At 44.3% G+C, this 17,834-nt stretch overlaps 1 protein-coding gene and 1 pseudogene across 2 annotated transcripts in view; both read left to right on the forward strand.

Moving 5' to 3' along the window:
* LOC147342666 (uncharacterized) overlaps positions 1-17,834 on the forward strand; it is a 195,514-nt gene that overhangs the window by 120,655 nt on the left and 57,025 nt on the right. The window lies entirely within an intron of this gene.
* LOC147342669 (coiled-coil domain-containing protein 3-like) lies at positions 680-17,283 on the forward strand (annotated as a pseudogene). Its single transcript, XR_015157290.1, has 5 exons — positions 680-2,057; positions 7,270-7,443; positions 14,831-14,966; positions 15,088-15,130; positions 17,217-17,283. The product of XR_015157290.1 is annotated as a coiled-coil domain-containing protein 3-like (transcript).

Here is a 17,834-nt window from a genome sequence, read left to right on the forward strand (position 1 = left end):
ACCGAGGTGCCTGGGATGCTACAGTCCTTGGGGTCGCAGAGAGTAGGACATGACTGAGCAATTAAGCACACATCTGTCCATTGAGTCACCGGTTGGATTCTGGATTGGTGTGACCTTATGGATCTTTAGCCTTAATTCCCTCAGAAGCTGGGCCACACTGGCTGGTGTCCTGGCCATTTCACTTCAAGGCATGCCCAAAGCCTTCCCAGGGTCTTCTGGTTCCCTGAGACCATGCTGCTCATGGCCTCTTCCTCCTGAGTCCCTGACTCGAGCCAGCTGGATTTCTGCCCTGTCACAAGAAGCATGCATGAATTTAATTGTCCTAACTGAAGACTTGGGGATCAAAGGAAGATTTGGTTGTCAGGGGATGTGAGGCCTTGGAATTTTCTCTCTTCCCCCCTCCCCACTTTCCTCCTTACCTTTCCTTTCCGAATTCCCTAATAACTCTTCCTTTCAGTCAGAGAAGACTTTGGCTGAGTTCTAAGACTTAAACTTGCAGAAAGCCTGGTTAATAAGATGCTTGCAGAACAAAGAGCCTCCCATTTTACAGCAGTTTTGCTTATCAGCTTATTGTAAATATAATATGTATGACATATGTATGATGATATGTATATTATATCCATGCTAATTCATATATATGATGTTTTGACTATACAAAATATTTATACTTATAATCTTTTTTTTTTTTTTTTACTACATGAAGAATAATTAAGGCAATTGGGAGATAAAAAGAACTGCCTAATTTAGAAATAAAGATTTAAGTGTGGAGTTTAGGTCTTTTCAGAGTCACTCATTGACTTGTGAAAAGCTCTTTGGAACTTCTGAATCTATTTCTCAGGTGTAGGGTGTTCAGAATCTGAACCTGGAATGAGGTTAATCATGGGACCATGTAGCTGTAGGAAAAACCAGGCAATGTGGCTTTGGCTTTTCAGATGTTGAAGGCTTTCCTAAGAGCATCTTTAAAACATAAGAGATGGAAAGGGAGAGATTCAGAAAAGTTTATTAGATCACACAGAATTTCCAAGGGAAACTCTGCGATGGTAAAGTTAGATTTCTGTGCCATTTGAGTGTAAATGAACTACTCAGAAAATGCAAAAACGTACCCTGAGTACTCATGGCAATTGAGGGCAATAATTCTAAGAAGGCCATGTCTGGAGCGCGCTTTGTGCCGGCAAAGCTTCAACCTGGTCGGTGCGCAGGGTGCCGGAAGAGGGCTGGGCCGCCTCTCCCCACAGTGACTTTTCAGTCGAGAACCTCCGCGCTGGCGCAAACACCAAATTCGGCCAGGGGGCTCCCGGTCCAGCGCCGACTGCGCTGTCTCCCCAGCATCCCGCGCCCCTGGACGGCTTCCAGCCTCTGCCCCTCCCTATGCCGCCCACGCCCCAGCCAGGGGTGGGGGGCAGGAGGCGGCGGTGGCCGGCCTTCCCCGTGCCCTTTTACAAGTCTCACAAGCGAGGCCCCTCAGGGGGATCCCGGCGGAGGAGGGAGCAGCACGCTTAGCTGCCGCAGCGGTGCGCGGAGCCGAGCGCCGGGGGCTGCGCCTCCCGTTGGTGGGTCCCAGCTCTTTGGGTTCCCCGACGCTCTCGCTGCCGCCGCGGGGTTCCCCCCTCCCCCACCACGTCCCTGCGCCCCGGATAGCGCGCCTCGGGCGCGGCGGCCACCCGGCGGCTCCCGCCGCCCGCCCTAGCCGCCGGCATGCTGCGCCCGCTGCTGCTCGTCGCGCTCTGCCTGGCCGGCAGGCTGGAGGCCGCCGTGGCTGCCAGCTGCCCTCCGAGTGGAGACCCCTGAGCGAGGGCTGCCGAGTGGAGCTGGCCGAGATTATCATGTAGGCCAAGGTGCTGGCGCTGCATGAGGAGCTGCACGGACCTGCCCTGGCAGTATGAAGCCAGCGACGCGGGGCTCTTCTACTCTGCTGAGATCGAGATGCTGTGCCACCAGGCTTGGGACAGCATGCTCGAAGTGCCCCGGGGCTCCAGGCTCAACCTCACCGGCCTGGGCTACTTCTCCTGTCACTCCCACACCGAGGTCCAGGATTACTCCTATTTCTTCTTCCTCAGGTGAGCCTGCCACCTCTCACCCATACCATCCCTTCGGCCCCTTGGCTGGCCAGCAGAGGTACCTTTAACCCCAGCAGGCTCAGGAACTCCTCCAGAATCCTGTCTGGGCAATGTTAAGTGATGCCCTGGTCTCCCCTGGTCTCCTTCCCATTTTCTGCTCTTTGGTTCTCCTCATGTTGAGACTACAGAGATATTGGGTGCCTCTGGGTAACACTGTTGGAAAAAAAGGGATGGCTCCTTTGCTTGACCAGGGAAGATTGTTTCAGGCCAAAGCTCAAGGTAGTTTCCAGCCACAAACAGCCTATTCCCAATAGCAGAGGTATATGTGGGGAGGGTAATGGGGGAAGAAGGCCCTGGTCACAGCACTACAAGAAGTATGAAGGGCAATCGGACAGGAGCCCTCTCTGGTTGAGTTCCATGCAAGTTGGTCTGTGGTGCAGATGAGATGCCTGTGGATAAGAGTTCAGGCGATGGCATCTCCTGGAGTTTGAAATAAGAAAGTGGAACCCTAATTGAGGTGGAATCCTTATAGAGGAGGAAAGCTATATTTTAAAGTGGATGCCTTGGGAGTTGTTTGGGAGGGACAGTGGTCAAAACCAGTCCAAACACCTTTAGAATCAGATGGTTGTTGGAATGCTGGGTCCGTTCTTCCTAAGAACCTCAAGAGCCGCACCTTCATAATGTGCCAAACAAGGTTGGTTGAGATTAAATCCTAATGATGCAGAACTGATGCAGAACACCTGGTGCAGGTTAGATGAGGAATGTGTAGTTACTCAATCCTGCACACCTGCTTAAATGCCAAGATGGACTGGTGTGGAATGCAGCCCAGTTGTCCTCTTGTTTCACTTGGATTCACTCATATCAGCTGCCAGCAGACCTCAATGCCAGGCTCTTCCAAATAGCAAAAGTTTAGAGAGGAAGGGCCTGGGGGCAGGGGCATTAAGGGATTGGGAAGGTGCTCACAGGGCTTTGAAGAACAGAGAGGTGAATTAGACCAGGCCTTGTCTGTTGGGAGACTCCTGGAATCTTGTGAAGTTCCATGAAAGTTTGTCATGTGGTCACAATGAAATGCATGTAGATAAGGGTTCAGGTTATGGGCTCAACTGAAGTTTGCAATACAAAACAGCAGGTGGAACCCTAATGCATTGGTTCTCTCCAGTTGGAGGAGGAGGGTGATACAGAGGAACTGGGAGGAACCTCAAAATGGAATCTAATGGATAGTGATCGGACAATAAGTCCTATCTTCCCAGTATGTGGCATAGCATTAAGGATATTTGGAATGGCCATGACCTTGGTCTGCAGACTAACTTTTAGCTCTTGAGATTTCACATCACTGAGAAAGAAGACAGAAGGTTCCACAGAGGGGCATCCTTAAGCTCATGGTAACACATGTTTTCCATATTAAAGCCAGAATATCTAACTTTAGATTACATGGCGTGCTTTGTTTGGCTTGGGTGGTTTAGCCAGATTAAGTTGAATTAAAAAAAAAATACTGGAGAAGTACAGTTTCTAAATAAAACTGGCAAGGGATGAGATATTAAATTCTTGATATGGAGAAACTTAGATTTTTACATGTCTTTATTTAGGGAAACCAGCTCTAAAACTATTCAACAAGAAAACTTTATTTTCCAAAGTAGAAAGAACCACAGTACTTAAGAAGACATTATTTTCTTTTCTGATTTTATAATGAAATACAGTTTTGTCCACTGGCTCTCTGGTGGTCAGCCAGCTCTTTCCTCTTTTTCTCTGGCATATTTATAAAACGTTAGGGCAGAGATACAGAGTCAAATGGTAGTCTGATAAGATTTCTATTTCACAGGGCTGTTTTGCCCTGATGTGTGTTAACAACCACATACAAATCATTCCTCTGTTATTCTGGGCCTCTTGCAGAGGAGAACAGATTCTGGTCAGTGTCACAGGAGAAAGTGGCAGTGGAGACTCCCTGGTGAGCCCCCTAATGCCTACTTTGGGCTGGAGTGCCATTTCCATCTCTCCTTTTTCTTCTCTTGACTTCTCTATCTTGCCAACAGGTACTTTATGCAGGGTTCTGTAAAAATGTTAAGTTTTATACTGTGCTTACTCTGTGCCAAATACTTTACTTACTTAAAAAAAAATGCCCATTTTTTGATTGGGTCATTTATTTTTCTAGAGTTGAGCTGTAGGAGTTGCTTGTATATTTTTGAGATTAGTTGTTTGTCGGTTGCTTCATTTGCTATTATTTTCTCCCATTCTGAAGGCTGTCTTTTCACCTTGCTAATAGTTTCCTTTGATGTGCAGAAGCTTTTAAGTTTAATTAGGTCCCATTTGTTTATTTTTGCTTTTATTTCCAATATTCTGGGAGGTGGGTCATAGAGGATCCTGCTGTGATGAATGTCAGAGAGTGTTTTGCCTATGTTCTCCTCTAGGAGTTTTATAGTTTCTGGTCTTACATTGAGATTTTTAATCCATTTTGAGTTTATTTTTGTATATGGTGTTAGAAAGTGTTCTAGTTTCATTCTTTTACAAGTGGTTGACCAGATTTCCCAGCACCACTTGTTAAAGAGATTGTCTTTAATCCATTGTATATTCTTGCCTCTCCAAAGAAGACATACAGATGGCTAACAAACACATGAAAAGATGCTCAACATCACTCATTATCAGAGAAATGCAAATCAAAACCACTATGAGATACCATTTCACACCAGTCAGAATGGCTGCGATCCAAAAGTCTACAAATAATAAATGCTGGAGAGGGTGTGGAGAAAAGGGAACCCTCTTACACTGTTGGTGGGAATGCAAACTAGTACAGCCACTATGGAGAACAGTGTGGAGATTCCTTAAAAAACTGGAAATAGAACTGCCTTATGATCCAGCAATCCCACTGCTGGGCATACACACTGAGGAAACCAGAAGGGAAAGAGACATGTGTACCCCAATGTTCATCGCAGCACTGTTTATAATAGCCAGGACATGGAAACAACCTAGATGTCCATCAGCAGATGAATGGATAAGAAAGCTGTGGTACATATACACAATGGAGTATTACTCAGCCATTAAAAAGAATACACTTGAATCAGTTCTAATGAGGTGGATGAAACTGGAGCCTATTATACAGAGTGAAGTAAGCCAGAAGGACAAACACCAGTACAGTATACTAACGCATATATATGGAATTTAGAAAGATGGTAACGATAACCCTGTATACAAGACAGCAAAAGAGACACTGATGTATAGAACAGGCTTATGGACTCTGTGGGAGAGGGAGAGGGTGGGAAGATTTGGGAGAATGGCATTGAAACATGTGAAATGTCATGTATGAAACGAGATGCCAGTCCAGGTTCAATGCACAATGCTGGATGCTTGGGGCTGGTGCACTGGGACGACCCAGAGGGATGGTATGGGGAGGGAGGAGGGAGGAGGGTTCAGGATGGGGAACACATGTATAATTTTTTTTTAATTAAAATTGAATAAAAAAAAATGCACTCCTTACACCACCATTAAACAAATAAGGATGCTGTTGTCATTCTAGTTTTATAGATTGTACATTTAAGCTTAGAGAATTTAAGAAAGTCGTTGTGTGTCAAATAGGAGATAAGCAGCAGTGATAGGACTTGAATCTTGGGTCATTGCAATTGGCTTTCCTTTGCCCAGGAAACAAGGAGCACTCCACTAGGAGAAGGAAGGCAGCTTTGGAGATACACATATATTAACCCACACCCATCCCCCAACTCACATCTTTTGAAAAACTTAAGGATAGACATGTGCAGTGTGAGGTAGAGAAACAATCAGAGAGAGTGACTCCTCTAATGTGAGCCATGTAGATGTGTAATTGGAAGCTGCATGTAAATCAGTGAAGTTAGAATATGCTCTCACACTGTACAAAAATATCTCACAATGGTTTAAAGACTTAAACATAAGACATGATGCCATAAAACTCCTAGAAGAGAGCATGGGCAAAATGTTCTCTGACATAAATTGGACCTTTGTTTTCTTAGGTCAGTCTCCCAAGGTAATAGAAATAAAACCAAATATGAACAAAGGGGACCTGATCAAACTTACAAGCTTCTGCACAGCAAAAAAAAAAAAAAAAGACAACCTAAAGAATGGGAGAAAATATTTGCAAATGATGCAATAGACCAGGGCTTAATTTCAAATATACAGACCATACAATTCAACAACAACAAAAACAAAACAAAACAAAACAATCAAAAAATGGTCAGAAAACCTTAATAGACATTTCTCCAAAGAAGACATGCAGATGGCCAGTAGACACATAAAAATATACTCAGCATCACTAATTCTTAGATAAATGCAAATCAAAGCTGCAGCCAGGTAACATCTCCTATCAGGCAGAATGGCTATCATCAAAAACAGAACAAATAGCAAATGTTGAGTAGAATCTGGAGTAAAGGGAACCCTCCTACACTGTTGGTGGGAATGTAAGTTGGGGTAGCCACTATGGAAAACAGTATGGGGGATCCTCAGAAAATTCATAAGACCACCATATGATCCAGCAGTCCCCTTCGTGGGCATATCCCCGGACAAAACTGTAATTCAGGAACATACATGCACCCTCATGTTCATAGCAGCAGTATTCCCAACAGCCAAGATATGGAAACAGCCTAAATTTCCTTTGATAGTTGAGTGATTAAAGAAAATGTGGTACATATATATGAATATTACTCAGCCATAACAAGAAAGAAATAATGCTGTTTGCAGCAACATGGATGGAACTAGAGATAATTATACTAAGCTGAGTAAGTCACAAAGAGAAAAATAAATACCATATTATATCACTTATATGTAGAATATAAAATATGGAACAAATTAACCTGTTTACAAAACAGAAACAGGCTCATGGATACAGAGAATAAACTTGTGGTTGCCAAGGGGAATGGAGGGAGGGAGTCGGAGGGACTGGGTGTTTGGGGTTAACAGATGAAAACTGTTACATTTGGAATAAACAACAAGGTCCTATCTTAGCCCAGGGAACCATATCCAATCTCCTGGGATAAACCATAATGGAAAAGATGCTTAAAAATGTATGTATATGTATAACTGAGTCACTTTACAGCAGAAATTAGCACAACATTGTAATTAAACTCTACTTAAATAATAAAAATAGACATTATATAACTGGCAACACTGTCACAGTCTTCTGTTGACTCTCAATTCAAGATGGTACACCCCATGGGTGTCCAGTCTACAGCTTTGCCTCCTTTTTTTCCATTAGGATGGATGAGAACTATAACCTCTTGCCTCATGGATCAATTTCCAATATGCCATCTTTCCAGACACTCAAGAGAACAGAAGGATGTTTTCTAGCCTTTTCCAGTTTTCAAACTGTTCACAAGGGCAGCAGCTGGCAATTTTCTCCAATGAGTGGGAGGTCTAAGAAGACACTAGGGTAAGAATTGGCTATCCCATGTGCTACAGCAAAATAATAAGATAGTTATGACTCATATGAATGTTGTGAGCAAGGGAGTCAAGAGTCTTTTTCCAAAGTCCAAATCAAGAAGTATTTTTCACCCTCTCCACAGCCCTCGTGGAAGTTACAAGCACTGCTCATAAACTCTGGAGTCCTCAGGCTGTACTGTGTGGCATGAGGTTCCTCACAAAGTGAGGGGACAAGATGGGCTGAAGGTTGGCATGCTGTGCCTCAGGTTCCTCTTCTGTAAATTGGAAGCAATAGTAACATCTGTATCTTAGGGCGGATGCAACATGATTTAAATATGTAGGGAATGTCAATAGGTAAAGCCTTTAGTGAGGTGTTTGAGAGTAAGCACTCAATACACTGAGCTGTTATGACTACTTCTGTTGTTGATTTCAAATACTTATGTATGTTTTTATTTGGCCCTGCTGTGTCTTAGTAGTGGCATGTGGGATCTCCAGTCTTCCTGGCAGCATGCAGCATCTTCAGTTGCAGCATGCAAACACTTAGTGGCAGGATCTACTTCCCATGGAACAGAAGGATCCAGATCACTCTGGGCATGAAGATAGAAAAGGCATCTTTCAGTCTGAGGCAGATGCCTGAGTTGTGGGGATATTTCGATGACTATCTCTTTCTCTAAGCAGTGGCATTGTTGCAACTGATCCAGGGCAGCAGGAAGGCCATGGCCCATCGCTCCCAGTCTCCCACCAAGATGTTTATAGGACCATGTGACAGACCACAGGAGACAGTTCTGATGTGGGTTAATGAACCAATGTGCATGTATTAGGCGGTTTCCTTCTTTCCCCCATCTGTGGTGCCCTTGGTGGTGGCGCTGTCTTTCTCTTGTCTGGTGGGTTGGCCTAGGGGAGTGGCCTTGTTCTTCTAAACCTCCTGCCCACGGCTCCATGGCACCTGGAGGCTTTCTTCATGTTCTTTGCACAGAAACTGTTCTCATCGTGGGCAAGTACATCCAACTACGGAAAAGTGTTGATTCTTCCTTTCCATACATTATCCAGGGTTCCTTCCTTAGGCCTCCCTACTGACAGTTCTCAAGTCCCTGACCACTCTTGAAGATTTGCCAAAATTTTCTGAGTGCTTGTCATGTATTTCACTCCACACATGGATCTAAGCACATATACATATACATATACATATGTATATGTGTAACTGAGTCACTTTACAGCAGAAATTAGCACAACATTGTAATTAAACTCTACTTAAATAATAAAAATATACGTTATATAACTGGCAACACTGTCACAGTCTTCTGTTGACTCTCAATTCAAGATGGTACACCCCATGGGTGTCCAGTCTACAGCTTTTCTACCTTTCTTTCCCCCTGCCCCACTTTGTTTTTCCTACCTGACTCTTAATCCTTGCCAGCGCCCACTCCTCATTGAACTGGACCCACCAAGTATAAGCCTGAGTATCCCCAGCCTGGGTCAGACTGTAGCACGTTCAAATTAAATCTTTTTAGAGTTGGTCCTGTGGTTCTCCATTTTGTGGGATTTTTGCTTCATGTACTAAATCCTTGGTAATAGTACATTAATGTCAAAGATCAGATATTGATCCAAAAGTACCTCACAGCTGAGCCCCAAACTCTTTAGATATATAACTGATTAGCCCTGTGGTCACACAATGAAGCTATTAACATTTTACTGTAATTTGATTTTCCATCATTTGAAACAAATAGAACAATGGGACTGTGGAGAAATGTTTTAATGTGAAGGCGGTCCTATTTTTGGTGGTCAGATGTTGATCTTGGGAAGAATTCCTTTTCCCTTTCATCACCCTGGTCTCTTAGATAACAGAGGGTGGGTATGTGTGTTTGCACTGAGTCAGAAGCTTTTAGGGAAAGAGAATTAATTGTTATAGGCTGCTGAGCTGCTGCAGAGCCAAATTGAGGTGTTGATGGACTTTGTATGTATCACATCTTGGCCCCTTCTTCTGCCCACTTTGAAAGGTACCACATCAGAGCTGAGTTAAATTAGCTAGTTCATTTGAGAATTTAGGTTTAAAATAAAACTAAGGTGCTAGCATTTATATTTTATGATATTCCTTGAGAAATTTTTACTTTCTCTGCAGTGATTATAATAGTTGTGAATTGAAAGTGTCAGAATTAGCAAAGAGTTATGGACAGTTACTTGTTCCCTTCTTGAAAAGCAAAACAAAACTAAAACTTATCCACTTAAAAAAACAAAAACAAAAAACTTCTGTTCAGTTGTGCTGGATCTTTGTTTCCATGAGGGCTTTTCTCTAGTCATGGCAAGCAAAGGCTACTCTTTGTTGCAGTGCACAGGCTTCTTATTGCAGTAGCTTCCCTCGTTGCAGAGCACAGGCTCTGAGCACATGGGCTTCAGTAGTTGTGGGTTGTGGGCTCACTACTTTTGGCACACGGGCTTAGTTGATCTTCAGCTTGTGGAATCTTCCCGGACAAGGGATCGAACCAATGTCCCTGCTCTGGCAGATGGATTCCTATCCACTGTGCCACCAGGGAAGTCCTCTCTGCTTTTTCTGTGTGAAGGTGAGTATCCTGCTTTCTCTCCTATGCAGGGTAAATAAATCATGCTATGACACAAACAGTCTGTTTTTCCTAAGGTGATGGGTCTTCCATCTTAGACAGCATCAGAGGAGTTTGTTTGGGTCACCTTTTTATTCCAGTTAGACTCTTGCTAGTGGGAACATGTGAATCCTTCATTTATTCTGAGAGCATTATGAAAGGCCCTGGATGGTGCACATTACACAATTTCCCTATATCACATGCCGTGTCTTAGATGACGATGAATTCAGGAGCACACGGATGAGTTCTCATCATTTCCACTGTTGCTGCTGCTCTTCTCTAAGTCCCCAATCAGCTTGAACAGTGTGTTTAAATCGTGGTTGTGAATGGTGCATCTCCTCCTTCTCATTCTCTTGCAGCATCACATGAATCTGGGACTCTAGGGTCAGTCCGCAGGTTAAGAAATGGAACCAGAGGAAAATCTAATGTAGGGAAAGTTTTGTGATACATACCCAGGACAACCTGCAACTCCGTCCTCAGCAGCCAAATCCTCCCATCCTCTAATTCCATCCTTAGACATCCCAGCACTCCCCCTGCCCCATGCTTCGGTCAGTGGGAACATAAGCTTGCTTTCAAAAGTTGGCAGGGAATCAGCAGCACCCCTGAGTGTTCAGCATCTCTCTGGTTCAGTATCATGGTCTTAATGCGGCCTCCGGGGATGTCTTTGGCAAGTTAGAGCATCCATCCCATTTTCTGGCAGGGTTCTCTCCATGCCAGCCAACAACATTTTCCTTTCCTTTTTTCTTCCCTGCTGGATGAGTGTAACAATCAAAACAAAAGTTGGCTTATTTCCTCTCTCAGCAAGTCCTGTCCCCTGGGACTGTGACCCAGACTGACCCACACATACATCAGTCCAACCTAGAGTGTCATGGGACTGACATAAAATCTGTGCAAGACCTCCTGTCATCTTTCTTTTTTTCACTTTTTAGAGTTGGGAAGGATGGTGAGGGAGGTGCCATCCTCATCAGGCAATCAGGATTGGCTGTGCCATTTTCAGAGGTGTGACCTCAGGCAGAACACTTTATTTCCCAAAACTTCAGTTTTCTCTTTCCCTGATAGCTCAGTTGGTAAAAAATCTGCCTGCAATGCAGCAGACCCCAGTTTGATTCCTGGGTCAAGAAGATCTGCTGGAGAAGGGAGAGGATACCCACTCCAGTATTCTTGGGCTTCCCTTGTGGCTCAACTAGTAAAGAATCCCCCTGCAGTGCAAGAGACCTGGGTTCGATCTTTGGGTTGGCAAATCCCCTGGAGAAGGGAAAGGTTATCCTCTCCAGTATCCTGGCGTGGAGAATTCCATGAACTCTATAGTCCATGGTGTCACAAAGAGTCGGACACCACTGAGCAACTTTCACTTTCAAAACATATAAACTGTCTCAGGTTGTCCTAAGGACCCAATTAGATGATAGGTTTGAAAGCACTTTGTCAGTTGTAAAGAGTGATGAAGGGGTTTACAACTATAAATGGATCGTTAGAAAGTACGGCTTTAAAAATTAAAGATGATGCAACTTTTAAAAAGCTTCCTGTGTCTTCCCAGGGCAGTGGCAGTGGGAGCAATGGTGACAGGGTAGGTGGTGGAGAGGGGAACAGATGATTGGGAAGCTCTCATGTGTGTTGTAATTCATTCAACGGAATTTACTGGGTTCTGGTCACAGAGCACTTAAAAATTCATGTACTGAGTTATAAACGATGTTCATGTGGATTCCCAAATCTGAAAGTATAAAATGGTAGTCAGTAGAGTTTTTTCTCCCACCTCTGACACCCATCCACCCAGTTCCGACCTACCCTCCAAACAAATAACCACTGTTAATAGTTTCTTGTAAGCTTCCAATGAGTATTCTCCCCCAACAAACAGTTCAGTCAAGATTCACTGTCTTCTTTAAGGGCATGGCAGCCCACTCCTATATTCCCATGGACAGAGGAGCCTGACAGGCTTCAGTCCATGGAGTCACAAAGAGTCATACATGACTGTGTGACTAACACACACTTTTGGTACCAGTGGCACTGCAATGTGCACACGTGGTTGTGCCCTGTTTTGTTCATAAGTGGATACGTGTAAGTAGACATGTAAATTGCTATATCTAGACATGTACGTTGGTTTAAACAGCTGTGTCGTATTCCATTGTATCAATGCCTCACTGTGTATTTAATCAAGTTCCCTGTTGATAGGTAGTTACACTGTTTCCAGTCCATGGATATTACATGGAGTGTGGACATGTATGACATGATATCAGTACACATCTCATTTTGTGGAATTGTTCAGTCCAGTCTTTAACAAGTGACTGTTGAGTGACTGCCATGAGGCAGCTGCTGCGTTAGATACCAGAGTTTCAATGTTGAGAAAAAAATTTAGAATATACTAATATTATATTTATAAAGATATAAATTTTAGAGTATAATTATTATTAATATTTTATCTAAAAGCTCATATCATATTTATATTTTTTAGGTTTTTTTTTGTTGTTGTTAGTGGTACTTTCTTGTTGACAAGCTTGTGACACATATAACAATATAGCAATTTTTAACTTATAATAAACCTAGGCACTATGAAAATTTGTACTTAATGACTCTTACACATGTCTATAGTAGATTAGCGAAAAAAAACCCCAAATACTAGATATTTAATATTGACTATTTCCCAGTTCATGTGAATCTGAAATTCATTTAGGTAAATGTTTTCTTGTATTTCCAACTGTTTGATTTGTAAGGGCTTCCTTTTCTTGAGACCATTTAAATAAGAACTCAGAACTTAAGCAATATTATCCAAAAACAAAAGACACACACTAAGACATACATAAATCCAGACAGACAGACAAGGGATCTTCTAGTTTTCCACCTGAGATTTAAAATATTTCTTTGAGCCGCTTTTTTTGGGGGGCGGTGGTGGGGGGAAGCGGGTGGTGGTAAGAATACTGGAGTGGGTTGCCATTCCCTTCTCCAGGAGATTGTCCCGACCCAGGGATTGGACCCAGGTCTCCCACATTATAGGCAGAAACTTTACCGTCTGAGCCACCAGGGACGTTGTTGAATTCTGTGGCAAGGATTAACTTCAAGCACTGCCGTAGGCAGTCCTTTGTAACAAGCTAATTGTTTTTAATTGCATATGCTAAAGAACCAGCTTTATGGTTTCCAATAAAAAAAGAAGTTTCCTTTTAACCAACTTGGTCTGGTTCTGAACTGTACAAAAAAAGATCTTCACGACCCAGATAATCACGATGGTGTGATCACTGACCTAGAGCCAGACATCCTGGAATGTGAAGTCAAGAGGGCCTTAGAAAGCATCACTATGAACAAAGCTAGTGGAGGTGATGGAATTCCCATTGAGCTATTTCAAATCCTGAAAGATGATGCTATGAAAGTGCTGCACTCAATATGCCAGCCAATTTGGAAAACTCAGCAGTGGCCACAGGACTGGAAAAGGTCAGTTTTCATTCCAATCCCAAAGAAAGGCAATACCAAAGAATGCTCAAACTACTGCACAATTGCACTCATTTCACACGCTAGTAAAGTAATGCTCAAAATTCTCCAAGCCAGGCTTCAGCAATATGTGAACCGTGAACTTCCTGATGTTCAAGCTGGTTTTAGAAAAGGCAGAGGAACCAGAGATCAAATTGCCAACATCTGCTGGATTATGGAAAAAGCAAAAGAGTTCCAGAAAAAACATCTATTTCTGCTTTATTGACTATGCCAAAGCCTTTGACTGTGTGGATCACAATAAACTGTGGGAAATTCGGAAAGAGATGGGAATACCAGACCACCTGATTTGCAGGTCAGGAAGCAACAGTTAGAACTGGACATGGAACAACAGACTGGTTCCAAATAGGAAAAGGAGTACGTCAAGCTGTAGATTGTCACCCTGATTATTTAACTTATATTCAGAGTACATCATGAGAAACTCTGGACTGGAAGAAACACAAGCTGGAATCAAGACTGCTGGGAGAAATATCAATAACCCCAGATATGCAGATGACACCACCCTTATGGCAGAAAGTGAAGAGGAACTAAAAAGCCTCTTGATGAAAGTGAAAGTGGAGAGTGAAAAAGTTGGCTTAAAGCTCAACATTCAGAAAACGAAGATCATGGCATCTGGTCCCATCACTTCATGGGAAATAGATGGGGAAATAGTGGAAAAAGTGTCAGACTTTATTTTTTGGGGCTCCAAAATCACTGCAGATGGTGACTGCAGCCATGAAATTAAAAACGCTTACTCCTTGGAAGGAAAGTTCTGACCAACCTAGATAGCATATTCAAAAGCAGAGACATTACTTTGCCAACAAAGGTCCGTCCTGTCAAGGCTATGGTTTTTCCTGTGGTCATGTATGGATGTGAGAGTTGGACTGTGAGGAAGGCTGAGCTCCAAAGAATTGATGCTTTTGAAATGTGGTGTTGGAGAAGACTCTTGAGAGTCCCTTGGACTGCAAGGAGATCCAACCAGTCCATTCTGAAGATCAGCCCTGGGATTCCTTTGGAGGGAATGATGCTTAAGCTGAAACTCCAGTACTTTGGCCACCTCATGCAAAGAGTTGTCATTGGAAAAAACTCTGATGCTGGGAGGGATTAGGGGCAGGAGGAGAAGGGGACAACAGAGGATGAGATGGCTGGATGGCATCACTGACTCGATGGATGTGAGTCTGGGTGAACTCCGGGAGTTGGTGATGGGCAGGGAGGCCTGGCGTGCTGCGATTCATGGGGTCGCGAAGAGTCGGACAGGTCTGAGTGACTGAACTGAACTGATAGAATATCATGGCCGTCCTAGGTCAGGTCATCTTTCCTTTCTGTAATCATAGTTTTTTCCCTGAATCATAGACAGATCAGCTGGTAAAAAGCTTGGATTGTCTCTTTGAGGTGGATTTGCTTGTCCTTGTGTTTCCCCGGGGAAGTAGCGAGGCCCACGGGCCTCTCCTGGAAGTGGGCGTGGGCGCGTGGTGCACTGGGAGCGTGTGTTGGGCTGGGGGTGGGGGTGGCACACTGGGAATGCGTCTGGGGTGGGGAGTCCCAGTTGTGCTCTCAGGGGTCGCCATTGCGGCTGGGAACACCTATTTCATGCGCTCCTGGGTCCCCAGCGATCGGCATCCAGTGTGCGGAATGGAGGGGTGTGGGCCACAGGTAAGAGAACTGGGACTCAGTGGAGCAGGGAACCACATATTCTGCCCTTTCTGTCGGCACGGTCTCGGAGCCCACTAACCTGGCGGTTGCAGAAAGACCTCACCTTTGGGGTCAAGGCCTTTACCCCTTTACCCCTTTGCATAAAGCTCAGACCCATGGGGGTTTTCCCAAGCAGCCTAGTGCCTGCTGGAAGTCCAAGGGATTCATCCTGCCTGGTGATTTCACCCAAGGGGACTTTATAACCCTTACTCTGGCCGGCTGGCCCAGCCCTGCTTCTGCCACTTTGCAGCCCAGAGGGTCCTTGACCACCTGCTGGGATGGGAAAGGGAAGGGTCCACCAGTTGCACCCTAGATATTTAGTAGGGTGCATGGATTTAAACATCTGGTGGCCACCGAGGCAGAAGAGAAGGGAGGAGGGCACCTTGATGCCCTTTCATGGTAGAATCTGTGGCTGTCCTGCTGAGAGGGAGCCTTTCCATGGGGACCCAGTGCAATAAGTTTGGTGTTTTGGAACTGAATAATTAGAACGTGTAAAAATTTTAAATTATGTGGTGCTTTAATTAAAACAAAAACAAGCTCCAAGTTTTTGCAAATTGAGGTCTAGAATTTGAAGGCCTATTTTCCTTCCACTGTGGCATTCTATGAAGAAATGTGCGTTTTTTTAAGAAAAGAGTCAGAAAAGTGAGGGAAACAGAAAGCCCAGAGGTGACCCTGTAGTTTTGTGAAGGCCTTAGGAGGTCACTTGTAAATGCTGCTGGCTGTCGGGAGGCAGTCTCTTCCTGTGGCTGATGGGCACAGAGCTCTGCAGGCTTGTCCTTTGCATGGATGTTCTTGTTGGTGGAAATCCAGCTCGGAGCCATCTCCTGATGTGTAAGAATTTCCAGGACTAGACCCCTAGGCAAATCCCACAGGGCCAGGGGCTCCTTCCTTCATTGTATCTGTCTGTTTGACTGAAAACCAGCAATGACATATTTTTCTTTCAGTCTGGTCTCTCATCCAGGTCTTGGAGTAATATTTCCCCTCCCCCTCAATAGGCTTGGGTTCCAGGGATGAATTATAGTCAGTTGTCCATGATTTTGCAGATGAGGAAACTGAGAGCCAGAGAGGGTGGAAGACTGTCCAAGGGAGAATGGGATATCCTTCTAGGAACCCTGGCTCCTGGGTTTTTAATGAGCTTCCCACCCAGCATGGTCATTAATTGGCAAGTGTTGACACTGAGAATAAACTATTGGTGGAAATGTAAAAGGCTTTTTTAAAGAATGTTCCTACCAGCTGTCCATCTAATGGAGTATTTTCATTGTACTCCCCAACCCTTGGAAAGTGCTGGGCACAGGGCAGATGCTTCATCATTTTTATTGAATAAGTTCAATTTCACATAATTATATCCATAGTGTCAGTAACACTATGAGGTATATTAGAACGGTGATTGTCACAGTTGGTACTTCACAGATCAGTCAAGAAAGAACAAATTTTATTAGGAAGACTGTAAGAGAATTTCTAAGCTTTAAGTTTATCCAACAAAGATATTAAAAAAAAATGAAACAAATATCTCCCTTCATCACTGAGGCTATTGGAGGTCTGTTGAGGACCCCACACAAGGGAGGTTCTACCTCTTGGGACACGCTTGCTTCAGCATCTCCCTAAGCCAGCAACCTGGGACAGTCAAATACACTTGAAGTTCCTTCCTTGACCTTGGGAGTTTTTTTGGAAGACAATTTTTTGACAGACAGGGGTGGGGGAAAGTTTTAGGATGTTTCAAGTGCAGTCCATTTATTGTGCACTCTATTTCTATTTTTGTTCCCTGTTGGCTCCGTTGGTAAAGAGTCTGCCCGCAGTGAGGGAGACCCGGGTTCAGTCCCTGGGTCGGGAAGATCTCCTGGAGAAAGAAATGACATCCCACTCCTGTATTCTTCCCTGAAGAATTCAATGGACTGAGGAGCCTGGTGGGCTACAAAGGGTTGGACACGGCTGAGTGACCAAACACTTATTTCTAGTATGATTTCATCAGTTCAACCTCAGATCATCAGGCATTAGATCCTAGAAGTTGGGGGCCCTGCTTTAGTTCCCTCTTTCATCTTCTACACAGCTCCAGCCTGCTTCCTCCCCTCTTCCACCTGCGGAATTACCTACTGGGCTTCTCTGAGTGTGACTAAGAGTCTCCTTCCCTCACTTCCTTTCCTCTGAGTCCCTTCTCCTAACTGGGTTTCCCTGATCTCTGTTTAGGCACTTTTGCCCCAAGTGGTGCTAGTGGTAAAGAACCTCCCTGCAAATGCAGGAATCTGATCCCTGGGTTGGGAAGATCCCCTGGAGGAGGGCACAGCAACCCACTCCAGTATTCTTGACTGGAAAATTCCCATGGACAGAGGAGCCTGGTGGGCTCTGACAGTCAGACGTGACTGAAGCGACTTAGCACAGCATACCAGAGGACCTTAGGACTGCAGACTCACGTGATTGTTCTGGTTCTTTGGAGTCCATTGTCATTCCACGTGTATGATAGGGTCAGCTTGTGTATTGCTTCCTAAAGGCCCTGAGAGGGTAACAGGCAGGAAGGCCGGGGGTCTCCAGACAGAGGGAATAGGCTGCAAGTGTCAGATGGTTTTTTCTCTCTCTCTTAAGCAGCAGGAGGAAACAAACTAGTGTTACATTTTTTTCCCCTTCTTGATACAAATTTAAAAGGAGGTTTCTTGAAAATTCTGTGTTGCCA

The sequence above is a fragment of the Bos grunniens genome, chromosome 29 (genome assembly GCF_055505025.1).
Source record: "Bos grunniens cultivar Pamir isolate PY7600 chromosome 29, Bosgru_T2T1.0, whole genome shotgun sequence".
NCBI lineage: Eukaryota > Metazoa > Chordata > Mammalia > Artiodactyla > Bovidae > Bos > Bos grunniens.